The following is a 14497-nucleotide window of genomic DNA, read 5'->3' as shown; positions in this document are numbered from 1 at the left end:
TTGGAGTATGCTCTTGAAGGCAGCTCGAATTATATTGCGTGGAAAGAAGGATGGAGGCAGTGTTAGATGACAATGGGTTGAAGGAGTTCATAGATGTTGAGGTCCCAAAGCCTACTGATGTTGCTCACGTTGAGGTTTGGCAAAAGAAGACAGCAAAGTGTCGAAGGATTCTGTTGGAGGGTGTGAAGGATCACATTGTGTCCAGCCTGCATGGAAAGGCTTCTCCATACTTGATGTGGAAAGAATTGACAGATCTATTCCAAAGCAAGAGCGACCAGAGGAAGTTGGCGCTCAAGGATACACTCAGAAACATTAAGTGTGAGAATGGAGACAACATGCCCAAGTATCTCACGAGGTTCACCCAATGCCGGGATGAGCTGGGAAGTGTGGGGGTGACTGTCGATGATGAGGACTTGGTGAGCTTGGCTCTTCTTGGTCTTCCGAAGAGTTGGCATTCCTATCAAGACTCTGTCAATGCTCAGGAGAAATTGCCAGGATGGGAGAGACTTTGGTCAGATCTTGTGCAAGAGGAGATCAAAAGGAATACCAGGGACGGATCTTCATCAAAGGAATCTGATGAAGAAAATTGCGCTTTGACTGCCAAAGCAAAGAAGGAGAAGGATAAGGTTTCTCTTTCCGAATCCAGTTCTTCCAATGATGGGAAGAAGGTTGACAAATCGAAAGTGCGATGCTTTCGTTGTCATGAGGTGGGCCATTATGCTGCAAATTGTCCACGGAGAAAATCCAAGAAGGGATCCGGGGAAGGATCTGAAGGAGAAGCACTTGCTTCACAGTTCGAGTTGGATTTCACACTCTTCGCATGCATGGTTTCATCCATGGTGGGAAGTGGTTGGTTTCTTGACAGTGGAGCTTCTTTCCAAATGACCGGTGACAAGAGTTTGTTCAATACTTTGGAGGAGAATGATCTCCAGATACTCATAGCGATGGGTAATGATGAGAAGTATAGTGTCTCAGGTGTAGGCACGGTTATTTTTCAGAGGGAGCATGGAGCTTGCCTTACCCTGGCCGATGTCAAGTATGTACCAGGACTGAAGAGAAACTTGGTGTTGATCGCGATGCTGGAAGACAGAGGCTATGATGTAGTCTTCAGTAAGGGAAAGGTTTTCCTTAGACACATCATCACTAGACAGGTGAAGCAGATTGGTTCACGGGTCAAGAACCTGTATGCTCTTGAGGTTCAAGATGCATGCAAAGCCTTGAGCTACGAGGCAACTGATGGAGACTTGGTGGTTGAGAGGGAGCGTATATTACCTCTCAACATGCAGAGCTAGAAGAAGTCTCAGACGATTGTGGAGGAGCCACGATTGGCGCAGCAGCTTCAGGAGGTTGTGGAGCAGCCACAACAGGGGAAGCTGAGAGGAGATCGAGTAGAGACATCTACTCATGCAGAGACCTCCAGTAGGGGGAAACTTCGATCCAGGTGGGCAGAGGGATCGCATGCAGCCATACCTCCAGGTAGGAGGTGGGGTGATGTGGATTGATCGTCCCAAGGAGGAGGGGCAGGATCCTTGAGGTACCCAACCTCTTGGATGAGACCTTGCTACAGGAGCCCCAATGTGGAGTAGCAAGAACTGGCTGATTGGGTAGAGACAGATGTGGATGGAGCGGCAGAGAGAGCGACAATGCAGGGAATCCCAGGACAGCGCATAGCTAGCAGGCTGCAGCAATGCGAGAGGCACAAGTGTTTTGCACAGTGCTAGGTGGCACAGAGAGGTGTGCAATGGTGCGAGATGCATGGAGATGTTGCAGTAGCGCAGATGTCAGAGAGGGAGCGCTTGTCAGTAGCAGGTAGAGCTTCAACATCAGAGTATGTTCCTAGCCCAACGGAGTGGTCAGTTGGGAGTGTTTTTTGTTCCAAGTGTTGTTGGAGCAAGTGGACCGGGCAAATGTGTTGCATGCAGAATATTCCAGAGTTTCAGGATAGGGGTTGTAGATAATCCATATCTTGTTGAGAGGGAGTGTTGAAAATGCAACAAGATGATGGAGCTTAGTGAAAAGAAGTCGCCTTCATCAAGTGGGCCCGCAGGCTATTTTTGGTGCAAAGTCTATTTTTAGACTATGTCTATTTTTAGACATATGGATCATGGTCTATGAGTTGCAGGATGATGTTTATGGATGATTGGTCATGTTGGTAAAAATAGATGGACTTCTATTTTTAGACATATGGGCGGAGTCTCTTTTTACACTGCCAGGCTAAAAATAGAACAGTTGAATATTATTAGCTCTTAATAATATTTGGACTATAAACATTATCTTATCCTCTTGGAGCACTTCAGTTCGAGCTACGGATGTGGCACATGCAACTGCCAGAAGGAAATACGCTTTTCTTATGGGTCAGTTGAGCTATTGCATGAAGGACTTCAGTTAGAGCTCAAGTGGTTGAGTTTGGTGGAGTTGATTGAGGAGTTGATGGAGTTGTGTTCAGTTTGACTTAGTTGAACTAGCTGTATTTAGTCTAACTGCAGAATACACTAGTGATGAGTGATGTGAATTAATTGTTAATTAATTCACTAATTATTAACTCATAAATCAACTAAAGAATACATCAGTTAACTCAATGCATGGACAGTTCAGTGGAGACAAGTGTTAGAGGTGAGTGAAAGGGCAAGACAGCTGTCAGTTGTGACTATAGTTGTGCATGAGATTTGCACAATCAATGGATTGAGTATTGCCAATGAGGATTGCGTGGTTCAGCCAAGGGAAATACTAGTTTGGATCAGCCGTTCTCATCATTCTCATGCAGGATTGCGCAGTAGAGGCAGGCAGACAGCGAAGGAGATTTGAACCGGTGATTGATTCAGATCTGAGCTAGTTTGTGTATAACAGGTGGAGATAGTGCTGAGTACTTGTGAGGAGTATTGTACTATGTATTGTTACATGTTTTCAATCAATATAATATACAGATAGTTTGGGTTTTTTAGTTGGGGGTTTTCAGTTGTATGCTTTCCCCAGTTACATACTATGTTGATATGTGTTATTGATGTGTTTCAATGTGCGCATGCGAATGTTTTGATTCTGCAAATTGATGATCAACGTAGAGGAGGTTATGTATTATGCATGCATTCCGCAAATAGTGTATAATCAGGATAATCTTTGTGAATAAGTGTCATATTCTTCAAAATTTCTACACAGAGGTGACGGGTGTTCCTCCACAATGAAGCACCTGTACTCCTCCATGTCGACATCTACTTGGTGGAAAGCCTCCGTTTCGTCAGGTTGCTGCGCCGATTATTCTTCCTCAATGAAACAGCTGTAAGGTTCCACCTCTTCTTCGGCCTTCTAGTCCTGGTGCGCCTCCTTCCCTGGTTGTCCCGTGCCCTTCTCACTTTTCCGCATCCTTGCTCCTTGAGTGCTTGTCTGAGCCATGTCCAAAGCTGCTCTGTTGTGGCCACCGCCAACCATGGCCGACTCCTTAATTTTGCTGGTTTGGCCACCACCTGCAACTGTCTGTCCTTCAATTGTGAATTATGTCTCATGAAAGCTAATGGAGATAGTGACAATAATGAGGGGCCTGTTCATGGAAGAACGGAAGGTGAATTGAGTGGTCTGGAGATGCGTTTGAGGATTTGAAGGGGTGGCCATGGGAGGTGAAGCAGGATTGGATGGACTATTGCTGGGAGGCGAGGCAGGGGGCGTCGGATGGTAGCTGTGAGGATGAGATTGGCCTCTGCCACTGCGGGTGTTTGGGTAGCCCCCTGTAAATTGTTGGGCTAGAGAAGAGGTAGACTCAGAGACCGGGGAGGGTGGGGGACGAGCCAAGCTTCCTCTACTTCCGCCCCGACGACTGCGCATACGATGACACGTTCTCATCATGTTGGCTTCAGAAATTTGTGAATTTCTTCAGGAATTGGGCTCAGGGTAATGCAGAGGCTCAATGAGATTTACTAGCGGCTCTGAGGAGGGACTAGCTGCAAAGGCCGAGTGAAAAACGTAATGGCAGGCCAAGCTCTGGGAGAAGTGAACTCCTAGGCCGAGTTCAATACAACAGAGGAGATGGTAGCACCTCCCGATGGAAGTGCAATGGCTAGGAGGAGCAGCAGCTTGAGGGCAGAGGCATTGCAGTGGCAGATGATGCTGAACAGGTGCAGTGGTAAGAGCATCACCGGTATTCATTTTCGCATGGAGCCAAGGTTGGTGGTTGCTGTCATGTTGGAGACGGCGTCCCCTTAATTGCCATTTATGGCTGTATTTAATGTCATGTTTAGACCAGTGTGCCAGATTACGGAGGTCCATGTGGTTTAGCAACATGCCATTCCGTTCGGCCGCCACCGCATTATCCCTACTGAGCACCCGCATCCGGGGGATATATTTATTATATTATGGTGAGTTAGGAATTTATTTTGATAATGGATTCGTCAACCTAAACTTAGACATTTTCCATATTAGTCAGTATGTATATTAGTGCAATACATGTGGTTTATGCTATCATATGGATGCGTCATTTGTATGCTAATATTTACATTATGTTTGTAATTGTAGGTGGGTCATTACACATTGATATTGTTATGCTACCGTTATGTCCAATGATATCAAAACGGACACAGTTGCAGGTCCTTTACGTAGGCGAAGGCAGTGAACAAATCTCTATTCAACTATTGCACAATCAACTTTTGAGTTGGTTGCAGGTCCTTTACGTAGGTGAGGGCAGTGAACAAATATCTAATCAACTTTTGCACAATCAACTTCTGAGTTGCAGGTCCTTTACGTAGATAGATGGATGAACAGTTCTCCAATCAACTTCCACACAAAGACCTCTGCACAATGAACATCTACATAATGATTTGGGGATTTGAATCTAAAATGTCAAAATGGCATTTATTAAGGGGTTTCATGGCAGTTTCTACCCCTAACATAAAGCATGAAACATGGTTTTTCTAGATTCTGATCATGTAAAGACATTCTGCTAGGTAAAATCAAGTTGATTGCTTGCAATTATGCACATGTATCATAAAGAAAGTATTATTTGCAATGATCGTGGAAAGGAAAAGAAATGTGTAAATTTTATTTACCATTTTGCATTCTTCCCATCACTATCCTTTGTAGCTTTCGATGTTGGTCGATCTTTGCCCGAGCAATCTAACTCATGGAAAATCAATTGTTTAGCTATAATAATCAATGAAGACATTTTCTGCGAAGGGACAATGTTGGTAGATACAGACAGGACAAGGCCAATATGATGGCCTAACTACAACCGTTATGGACGAGCGTTATCTTTGATAGTATATGCCCAACATTGTCGATAGCATATGCCCAACCTTATCGAGTCGTATGATTACATAAGGACAAAGGAGTTTAGTTCGAAGTCCCCATTAATTCAATAATGAATTAGAATTTTAGATTTTCAAGGAATGATAAAACAAATATTTATGATGATTCATTGAGAAATTGTCTTCCCTATCCTCAGGCCATGAGTCGCAAATGCCCACCGCTCATTTGATTTTAACAGTCCTTGAGGCAAGCACTTTTATCGCTTCCTTTCCATTATCAACCATTATGAATTCTCACAGCTTGCAGAAAAGAAGTTACACGGAAAACACCAACTCCGAAGCCATCGTGCGCTCGCTTTTTCACTGAAGTTTGACTCGTGGAGCACTTACAACTGCGTCAAACAAAATTGGCTTATGGCACTTCGAATCTAACGATCCCCAAAATTATCGAATAATGGATAGTTTGAATGCATTTTGTGATCTGTTGATTTGGGGTAGCTTCGGATGTGCTCTAGCCATGAAAATTGGTGGAGAGGCTAAAGCACATGAGATCTCCAATACCCAGAAATGGTTTGGGTAGAAGCTAACCAGTTTGGGAGATATTAAAATAATTAATATTTTTAATGGAATCCCTAAGTTTAAACTTAGGGAAAATAAAATACTAATGTGAATTAATATAAAACTGAGTTACAATGGTCCAAAATTCATGGATCAAACTAGATCTAATCTTAGTCGTTGATTAGGGACTTAGTATCAGCTCTTGAATTGTCAACAAGAAAAGTATAAGAGGAGGCTTAAGGGTCACTTGGAGAATACACCAAGAGATAAAGATTTCGACTTTCTGGGGCTAGGTTTACTAAGAAAGTTGAGAGAGTGATCAGAGTTGCAGCTAAGGGGCAATGAATAGAGAAGAAGAGAGGCAGAGATAGTACTGGGAGGATCAGCGCAGTAGCCGAAGAGAGGGACGCAGAACCAGCCAAGGGTTCATGGAGAGCCAGCCAGGGCTCATGCAGAGGCAACCAAGAGTTGCGCAGTGCCTCAGAGGGCCAGCATGAGTGACGCAGAGGGCCAGAGGACTAATGTGGTGCCTCCAGAGGCTGATGCAAGCCAAGCTAGAGTGACGTTGGGCCAAAGAGAGTTGACGCAGTCCCTGGAGGCTGACGCTAGGGTTTTGTGGGGCATATTGGAGCTGTGGAGCTGCCAGAGTGTTTATCCGAGGTTTCAGCCAGAATATCTGCTTCCAAGTAGAGAGGTACTTCTTCCGAGATTTTTCTCTGTTGGGTGAGCCAGATTTGGCACCCAGATTGTATTCTGAAACTGCTTAATAAATCAAACCCTCATATAGCTGCACCGGTTTTCCCGCATTAGGTTTTTCTGGGGACATTAATCCAAAAACAATGGTGTCACTTGTGTGCTTGTTTATGTTTCCTTCAGTTGATGATCTGTAATGTGTTGAGCATGTAATTATATTTATTTCCAGTATTTACATGGTAAATAACTTGTTAATTAACAGAACAAGTAGGTGGGAATAAATCAGTAAAATACATGAAGGGTTTCTAACGGGTTAGACTTAGAAATTCCAACATGGTATCAGAGTGTGGTTGTAGATCACAAGAGAACTGAGGACATCAACCGAGTAGAGCAACAACAGCAGAAAACAGTTGTCCTGAGTGACAGAAGTTGTTCCTAGCAGAGAAGCAGCAAGGAAAGGGTGACACAGTGCCTGCGTCATCAAGTTCGAGCCAAGAAGAGGCAGCGCAGAGGCTGAGGGAGGTAAAGACAGGCTCACGTAGAGCCACGCAGAGGCCAGGAGGGTTGACGTAGTTGCCTAAGGAAGTTGATTTGCCAATGTCAGGATTGCGCAAAGCCTAGGAGCTCTAACCTTCAGTTTGTTGGGGTTTAGGACGTTGTGGGTAAGTTGCAGAGTGGAGCTGGTGGGGTATTGTAATCAGAACAATACCTAACATGGCAAGGCCAAGGAAGAGGGAGTTGCTACCAAGGATTTCTAGCCGATAAATCTGGATCAATGGTGCAGCTTCAGTGACGATCGAAGTGGGGGCATCTCGACATTGGCAGAAGGGTTTCTAGGAGGGAAATCGAGGCTGAGAGGGAGTCTCACCAAGAACTTATAGGAGGGAAGTAGAGGAGCAGGGAGATGGCAGTGAACAGGGTAAGGGACCAGGACAGACTGGACGGAGCCTCAAACTTCGTAGTTTAGAAGGCCAGAATCCTATCCGTTCTAGACAGGAATCGTGTCAAGCACTTCGCCTTGAGGACGATAGCTATCCTAGTTGACCCAGCTGATAACGACAAGTATGAGGAGGCAAAGGCGAGGGCCAACAGCATCATTCTTGACGGGGTCAAGGACCATGTAGTACCACATATTGTAGAAAAGGACGCGCAAATGAGATGTGGGAGGCCCTAAAGAAATTGTACCAGCATACTTCTATGTAGAGAAGGATGTTACTAGAAAATCAACTGCGGTCATATCATATGCAAAAGGGAGAACAGATCGACCCCTTCCTCGGTCGATTGAAGGAGATCCGAGATCAACTAACTTCCATAGGGGCCACGCGTATCAAGAGTTGATGGTGAGAACATCCCTGAACGTAGTCTCAGAAGTCTGGGAGGTGTTTTTCCATAGCATATTGGGCAGGGCAACCCTTCCAGATTGGGAGGAAATGTGGGCGGCACTTTGCCAAGAAGATATTAGAAGGCTGAGCAAGGTGGGAAGCAGCAGCAATGGAATCAGAATCAAGAAGGAGGAGGAGGTGGATGTTACCCTAGCATCTGAGGGAAAACAGGAGAAACGGAAGAAGAATGACCTCTCCAAGGTCAAATGCTTCCACTGTGGGGAGCTAGGTCATTATGCGACCCAGTGTCCAAGGAAGAAGAGCAAGGGAGAGGCCTTTGATACCAAGGTTGCGCCAACAAGGGCAGAGAAGGAAGTGGAGACAAACGATGACTATGCCATGAGTACACACACACCACTTGAGCAGAAATGGGGAGACATCGAGCTGTAGTTAGACGAGCTACAGGTGATGAGGGGCAGGATCCTCAAGGTACCCAGCCTCTTGGATTAGACCTTGCTACAGGAGCCCCTAAAAGGAGTAACAGTTATGGCGGATGTCAGTATAGATGGATGCGGATGGAGCGATAGAGGGAGCTATAGTGCATGATTCTGAGGACAACGTGAGGCAGCAATGCAAGAAGCACGGGAGTGTTGCACTAGTACAGAATAGCACAGAGAGGTGTGCAACGGCGCGAGATGCAGGGAGTTGTTGCAGCAACGCAAAGGTCATAGAGGGAGCACTTGTCAGCGAGAGAAGGAGCTTCAACATCATGGTGTCTCTAGCTTGACAGAGATGTCAAAGTTGGGACATCAGTTACTTCTTAGTAACTCGGTTGCAGTGTAGCAGTTAGCAGTGACAGTGCTATAGTCAACACGTTGTAACAGGATGAGAGGGAGTTGCAGTACGGATGCAGCAGTGGCAGTGGCAGGGCAATGGGTAGCAGTGCAGGATGCAAAAGTGCAGATGATGAGCAGTAGGCTTAGCATCAGCACAGGGACTGATGGCAGATGATCAAGGTGATACTCAGTAAGGAGTATTACTAGAGCACAGTCCTTACTAAGAGGGAGTGTTGATTTGGGGTAGCATCGGATGTGTTCTAGCCACAAAAATTGGTGGATAGGCTAAAGCACATGAGATATCCAATACCCAGAAATGGTTTGGGCAGAATATAACCAGTTTGGGAGATATTAAAATAATTAATATTTTTAATGGAGTCCCTAAGTCTAAACTTAGGGAAAATAAAATATTAATGTGAATTAATATAAAACTGAGTTAGAATGGTCCAAAATTCATGGATCAAGCCAGATCTAATCTTAGACGTTGATTAGGGACTTAATCCCGGTAGTTGAATTGTCAACGAGAAAAGTATAAGAGGAGGCTTGAGGGTCACTTGGAGAACACACCAAGAGATCAAGATTTCGACTTTCTAGGGCTAGGTTTGCTGAGAAAATTGAGAAAGTGATCAGAGTTGCGGCTAAGGGGTCGTGAATAGAGAAGCAGAGAGACAGAGATAATACCGAGAGGATCAGTGCAGTAGCCGGAGAGAGGGACAGAGAACCAGCCAAGGGTTCACGCAGAGCCAGCCATTGCTCACACAAACACAGCCAAGAGCTACGCAGTGCCTCAAATGGCTAGCGTGAGTGACGCAGAGGGCCAGAGGACTGACGCAGGCCAAGCCAGAGTGACGTTGGGCTAATGTTGGGCCAGAGAGAGATGACGTAGTCCCTAGAGGCTGACGTTGGGGTTTTGTGGGGCAGATTACAGTTGTGGAGTTGCTGGAGTGTTTATCCGGGGTTTCAGCCAGAATATCTTCTTTCGAGTAGAGAGGTACTACTGCCGAGATTGTTTTCTATTAGGTGGGCCGAATTTGGCACCCAGATTGTATTCTGAAACTGCTTAATAAATCAAACCCTCAGATAGCTGCATTGGTTTTCTCGCATTGGGTTTTTCCGGGGACATTAGTCCAAAAACAACAGTGTCATTTGTGTGCTTATTTCTGTTTCCTTCAATTGATGATCTGTAATGTGTTAAGCATGTACTTGTATTTATTTCCAGTATTTACATGGTAAATAACTTGTTAATTAACATAACAAGTAGGTAGGAATAAATCAGTAAAGTACATCAAGGGTTTCTAACGAGTTAGACTTAGAAATTCCAACATGATCTGTGGGTACCATGGTGATGAGCATCATGCAAAGTGACAAAAACTCCTATACCATTGAGTAAATTAAGCTATTGATCTACTATTAGGTTATCAAGCCACTATCTCCAAGCATTTGCATATAGATCAAGGTGAACTTTGAAACGGGAATTGATAGCAAAAAAGTGACTTGATTTTGAAAATGGGTGATGCAGAACACACATGTTTTTTTTAGAGCATAGTTTTTGGCACTTTAATTTTTTTATGTACATTATGTTTTAGAATGGTAGTGATTCTCATGCTGATTTAAAAAAGTGGGTATTCTGCATCACACCCTTTTTTTAAAAGACCTATTTTTTTACTTTAAATTTTCTAATGTATGAAATGTAAATAATTATTTTGTAAATTTAATAATTTTTGAAATGGTCGCTTTCTTCATATTTTCTTGTTTTTTATTTTAATTTTAATTTTTTTTGTAATGAGGTTTTTATTGTTTTGCATTTTTAAATTAGAAGGTCGATATTTTGAATTTTCGATATTCCACATATTTATACATCCTTAATTAATAATTCAATCCATATGAAATAATTGTTTCTAAAAAACAATATTTTTTAACAATGGACATAAAAATAACCATTTTAAACATAAATATAACTAAAAAACTACACGTTTTGATAATTTTTTGCTAGAATTGACATGTCAAAATCACAGTTTTTATACAAAAATTTAACTAAAAATGGTTTAATAATAGTTTTTTTATGAATTTCATGTCAAAAAAATAATAATAATCATTTTTTTTTCAAAACATAATGATTAACTTAAAAATTAATGTGAAAATCACATATTATAAATATTGAACGCATAACAAACTTAATTGAGTGTTTATTCTTCTTATAAAATGTCAAAGTCAAAACATTGCAAAGCTTGATTTCCAATCATAACTTAAATTTAATCAACAATGTCACGTAATCCAAACTCTTCGTCCTCTAGAGTTTCATCATTGTCTTCTTCCACAATATTTTATGCTTCCTTTTACTCATTTTCCTCTTCTAATGGATCTTTGGTGTCTGCGAACTCTCCCAATGTATGTATTTCCAAACATTCTATGTAATGGTGGTTGGGGTTCCTTTGCCTTTTTTGCCACACATGATTCACTAAAGTCCCATTTCTTCAACCCAATTTCTTGCATTGCATCTGGAAGAAATTGAAGAGCATTAATTCTTTGTTGAATGGAATTGCACTGTATTGGATATTTTTCAATTGCAATGCAATTTTTTCCTTTTTGAAGGCAACACGCTAGTGTTGTACCTAATTATCAAGCACAAAAGAAATAATGAAGTAAATTAGTACAATGACATATAAATTAATAAATAACATATTGAAATTCAATTCGCTATAATAAAACTTACTTGAGCTAGAAAATAGATCCAAAACCCAATCTCCTTCATTTGACTGCCACAAAGACATGGCCAAATCAGGCTCCTAAATAACATTGGGTTACATTGTTTAAGTGCTCAAACGGCTCGATCGATCGCTTAAAAAGGGCTTAATTGAGCAATCATTTTTTCCACCCAAACATGCCATCTCTTGCCAAAAAGTGTAACCCAGCTCCATGCTTTCACCCTTACAGATTATGAATTTCTAACAATTTATATCCTAATTCTTATTATTATCCAATTTTAAGGTCATAGCCAAGCCAGACACCAAATTGGTGTATGAAACCCCCTTGTTTGTGGGACAAAAGACCCACCTCCATGCAACGATTTGATTATTGTCTACGAAGGCATACCTACTCTAACCCCTTCTGGTTTTTGAACCTATGACCTCTTAGGAGGAAACACATGCTCTTAACCATTAGGCACTTGACCTGAGATGCCTCATGTTTAACTCTAATGTTATAGGAGCATTTTCTCAAGAACTCTATCCAATAATTGGACCTCACACACTCTATTGACCTCTAATTTTAGTTCTATGGCATTTCAAAGTTTACCCTCCAAAACTCATTTAAGGCCATAAATCACACTTAATATTGGTTTACTATATTTGTGAAATTTCTAATTCTTTATAACTAATCATTTAGTTTGGGTTGTTGTTTCTAAAAGGGTATGGCCCAAAATAGTGACAATGCCTCTCATCAGCTAGTTGGAAAACATTGTTTACCTAAAAGTTGTCTATAGCCTTCATATTTCTATCTGAAACTAGGGTACTTACAATTCAAATTCCAGCAAAAAAAAATTAAGTGGATTTGGGTTGTTTTGGTGTTTCTTTTCAATTTTGTTTCCATTACCATATAGCATAAAATATAGAGCAGTACCATGTGTTACACTTTTCATGTGGGTTCTTTCAATTTGTGGTAGTTTGTATCTGAAGATATAAATATAGCATAAAAAGGAAACTAAACTTTTGTATTTGAAGGAAATACAAACTGAAATCTAAGGCCATCAGTTGTATTGATTTATATACCGATTGATGTTCATGTTTCAGGTTTCTAGCTGAGCTAAATCATTTGTATGGAATAAGGGTTCATCGCTTTTCTACTCCTATGATGTCCAAATGCAAGGTTCATAAGTTCAGCGTCATGCTTTCTAGCAGACAGTCTCTTTGTAAACAGTTTGAAGATGAGCCAATGGGATGCTCGTTTGGAACTATTAACCGATTGAAGGGGTGTCTAAAACTTTAGAGAGACACAGAATTGGATTATTTGGGAAGTGTTACACATCAATAGCTAAGCTATTATCCAGAGTACTTACTTTTCACCATTGTTTATTTCACACATTTTGAGATAAGCATTACGACTCCACTTTGGTGTCTAGATAGTTAATTGCTAGCAGGGACATATCCTAAACAATGACGGTAAAGAGATTTCATTGCATACACTCAGGCTCTTGTATTTGCAGTGCCAATGGCCACCTTAGCGAAACAGTGTTGCTGCTTGTATTTAAATCTCTTAATTGGAACCCTAGGGTCCTTTGTTCTATAGCTTGTGTTTGCAAATGGTTTGAAGACATAGCCAAACGGGTTCTCTGGAAGGAGTTTTGTAAGTCCCAGGCACCAAAAATGGTAGCTGATCTCCTTGATGGAGGTAGTCATGGCACCATTGATGGGAATTGGAGTGCTCTCAGAAAGCTTATGATCTATTGTTCAGGATGCTCTGATAGTAGCAATGTTTTCCAGTTGAAGCCTATAACAGGACACTTTGTATATAGAACAAGATTTTCACGGACATCTGGCAGGAGTTTTCTTGTACCACAGTGCAGAAGCGATACTCTGTATGCGACAGATCCTTGTGAGCATCTAGACCAAGGAGAGGACGGTGACGTGGGATTATTTCAAGGAGTATTTAAAGCTTTTGGGAAATCAAAGGTAAGGAAGACACTGATTTAAAAACATGTAGAATTGCATCCAAAAGAAATTTGCCCATATTGTCGTGCCAAGGTATGGAGCATGCTTCAAGCCAAAATGATCCCTAAAAGTGCGCACAAAAGATTGTGATCTTATGAAGACCAGATTGAGTATTTTGTATGCCTTAATGGGCACTTGCTTGGCGTCTGCACACTTTTACCACTCTTAGATTCTGAGATTGCATCAGAAGAAGATTAATGTCTGAAACAGATTCTCTCCAAACTTTTGCCTTTTGCTAGTAGTTGAATTTCTCCATTGGACATTTTCAACATATGACAGTTCCCGCTCTATTTGTTTCTCCATAGGCATCCTTCACATCATTGTATTCTGATAAGAGGGATCTAAAAATTTTCTGTTATCATCACATAGTGAAGAAGCAACTCACAAGGCATTGTGGAATTGGGAGGAGGCCTCCAAAACAGAAGAAAACTAAATTGAACATACTCATCTATTCTTGTATGGATGTAAGATGGTTGGCTTGAAGGGATGAATGGCATCGGACATCTTATGTTGACCCATATATTGATGTGGCCTGCAGCCCACCAGTTTATAAATAATTGAGGTAGTATTTAGCAGAGGGCATTTAAGGCCTATGGTCTCATCTAGATATTTGGATTTGTGGACATAACTGTACTAATAATTAGCTTCGTGAATCCTTTTTCAATTCAATAATATTTTCAAAAAATATTTTATGTGATGTTCATCGGAATATTTTCTAATTCATGAATGCTGGACAGAATTATGCTTGGTTCTGTAGATCTGGAATATGTTATGGCCCGTGTGATAAAAAGCAATTGGCCTGTAGCAGCTAATCTAATACGTAATTGCATACCCTAATTCTCTTTGCTGGATTAAAGTCAATGCTTAACTCTGGATATAATCCAATTCCATCTCAACTTTAAAAAATGAAAATTGGCTGTATAACTTACATGCATGAGTACACCAATCCGTAGTGTTCTCAGGAATCAAAAAATCATTTTTCGTTTACACAATGAAAATGCTATTGACATACGAACTCTTCACAGATATTTATATGAATGCTTTATCCGTGACACTATCATTTTCGTCAATGTCTTGAGTCCATTTCTACACTGAAGATAAATTAATTCCTTTTAATATTTTAAAATCTAAAAGATAGAGGGGATGAAGATTTC

General features: G+C 41.5%; 1 pseudogene; it reads left to right on the top strand.

Annotated features, from left to right (window-relative positions):
• The first annotated feature begins 12707 nt into the window (after positions 1-12707).
• On the top strand, positions 12708-13541 carry LOC149257463 (EID1-like F-box protein 2 pseudogene; annotated as a pseudogene).
• Positions 13542-14497: the final 956 nt, after the last annotated feature.

The sequence above is a fragment of the Pinus tabuliformis genome, chromosome 6, assembly GCF_031772625.1.
Source record: "Pinus tabuliformis cultivar Carrire ecotype Pingquan chromosome 6, CPIR1, whole genome shotgun sequence".
Lineage (NCBI taxonomy): Eukaryota > Viridiplantae > Streptophyta > Pinopsida > Pinales > Pinaceae > Pinus > Pinus tabuliformis.
This window is presented reverse-complemented; position numbering and strand designations above follow the sequence as displayed.